The following is a 2,502-nucleotide window of genomic DNA, read 5'->3' as shown; positions in this document are numbered from 1 at the left end:
CTAATTTAACTTTATTTATTTTATGTTCAGGAATGCAGAAATGCACATTTCATGTGAATTTGGAAAAAAGATTTCAAAAAATAACAGTACAAGATTGCTTAATTAATGTAAAGATACCAAGTACATTGTCACTGTCCACCCAGTTACACTGTTACTCGGAGCCCCCGGTGGTGTAGAGGAAAACACACTGCACTGTCACTGCAGAGACCCGGGTTCGATTCCCGGTCGGGGCCCCTCCCCGGGCAGATGGAGCTCGTTAGCCCGTAAGGCAATCCATCTACGTCCTGAGGACCTCGCTGCCACTGTCCAAGCTCGCTTGGCCCCGGCAGATGAACCTCAGGATTAAAGGGTGGGCTCAGTTCCGCGCACACTGTGTCTCACCTAAAAAATCCAATGCGCAGGCTGGAAGGTGGAAAGACCTTCCCCGGTTCTTCGTTCGCGAAGAGACTGGCCACCACCACACTGTTACTCATAAGAATGCTGTGTGTGTTCTTCTGTCTAATATTGCTTATATTTCCTGCAACTTTAAATTTTAAAAGCAGCTGTCCTGTCCTTTTTGGAAGTTTCTAAGATGTTAATTTCTTTGCCTCTCTAAAATATATCTTACTGGTTTGTACTTGAAGAACTTTACATTTCAAATAAAAGCATGACATAGACATGTTTAGCACACCAAATGAAATCACAACAGAGAGACATCATAGAATTTGCAGCTGTCTTCTTCTACCAAGCACAGAAAAAGAAGATGATGAAGGTATATTAAAATAGATAAATATGTTTTTAAAACACTGACCCCACAAATTACTTGCAGTCACATCCTTGAGTACATTTCTTCTCTGTTACTTCTGCCAAAGATATTATATTCTGATCCAAGTTAAACATGAATTGTATCATTTACCATAAAACATAGGTTACATATTGCATATACTTACAAAATATGTATACATACATTTTTACCAAAAATGTATGTTATATATATTCATAGATACACATACTTATGCACAAACATGGATATATATATATATATAAACACACAGATAGACAGACATATATATAATGGCCAGTCTTCGCGAACGAAGAACCGGGGAAGGTCTTTCCACCTTCCAGCCTGCGCATTGGATTTTTTAGGTGAGACACAGTGTGCGCGGAACTGAGCCCACCCTTTAATCCTAAGGTTCATCTGCTGGGGCCAAGCACGCTTGGACGGTGGCAGCGAGGTCCTCAGGACGTAGATGGATTGCCTTACAGGGCTAACGAGCTCCATCTGCCCGGGGAGTGGCCCCGACCGGGAATCGAACCCGGGTCTCTGCAGTGGCAGTGCAGTGTCTTTACCCTCTAGACCACCAGGGGCTCCCACACAGACATATATATATGTACACACACACATATGTACGTATCTATTGGGCAACCCAATGAGCTACTTTACTTGATAGTAGAGAATTTAAAGATTAAAACCTGCACCTTTAGGAACATTTAGAACTGGTCGCTCAAGCTGAAATCTTCAAACATTTTCTTCCTAAATTGCTTGATGGATTTGAGAGGTTGCTTTGTACAAGATGATTATTTTTTGAGTTGATTCCCAGGGACCTTCATTCATATAATAAGCAAGAAATTTTAAAAAATCCATGTCAACAATTTCATCCTGCTGGAGTTCCTTCACCTTAGACCACAGTTTTTTAAGAGATTCCAGTGTCATGCCTTTTCACAAGACAAAAAAACCAACAACCAACCAACCAAACAAAAACAAAAAAGAAAAACAAACAAAACAAAACAAAAAAAAACAAACAAACAAAAACCAAACCAAAACAAAAAACCACACCAACCAACCAAACAAAAAACTAGAGGGAGGTAATTCATATGTGTTTTCTGCTACCAGAAATTCCTTATTCAAACTCTTTTCTTAGGTCCAAATTGAGAGGGAGACAATAAGGAAATGTAGAGATGGAGGAGAAGTCTACTGTCAAATAACGTTATCAGAATCCTGGAAGACAGAAAAAAATAGTCATCCAAGAACAGACTCCAAATTTGTATATCTGACAAACACATTCAGTGCAACAGCTGCCTTTCACATCTAACACACCAGAACTGAGACAGTTTAATTTGGTTTTGCTTTAACTGCTCTTTGTTGGTCATTCCACACTCTGGATCTATTGTTCTCAGGAGAACTGTGTTAACTGATACTTTCTCCATACCTCACGGTGAAGAAGGGGCAGCAGCTTCTTGGGCCAGGGAGCTGGAGGTATCAGGGGCTCCCTGGTAGTGGCAAGGCAGGACATCACCAGTCAGGCCTGTTCCAGTCCAATGCAGGCCAGGGAGCAGGGCAGGCAGAGGGACAGCCAGGGACAGCCCCAGCCCTGGGAAGCAGGCACTTCCCAGGGGATGTCGGTGGGAGTTGGTGGAGACTGGGCTGGTGTGTTGGCCTGCAGATGGGGGTCAGGATCAGGTTTGGTGGGGGAAAGTGCAATCAGGCACAGCCCAAGGTGGCCAGACAGGGTCGTGGAGACA

At 42.8% G+C, this 2,502-nt stretch overlaps 1 non-coding gene across 1 annotated transcript; it reads right to left on the bottom strand.

The window, feature by feature from the left end:
• Positions 1 to 1,274: 1,274 nt before the first annotated feature.
• TRNAG-GCC lies at positions 1,275 to 1,347 on the bottom strand. The gene has a single exon. It is a non-coding gene; the product is annotated as a tRNA-Gly (tRNA).
• Positions 1,348 to 2,502: the final 1,155 nt, after the last annotated feature.

The sequence above is a fragment of the Empidonax traillii genome, unplaced genomic scaffold (assembly GCF_003031625.1).
Source record: "Empidonax traillii isolate 1590-97213 ecotype Southwest subspecies unplaced genomic scaffold, ASM303162v1 scaffold216:size1596308, whole genome shotgun sequence".
NCBI lineage: Eukaryota > Metazoa > Chordata > Aves > Passeriformes > Tyrannidae > Empidonax > Empidonax traillii.
The sequence above is the reverse complement of the archived record's forward strand: the minus strand, read 5'-3'. Positions and strand labels throughout refer to the sequence as shown.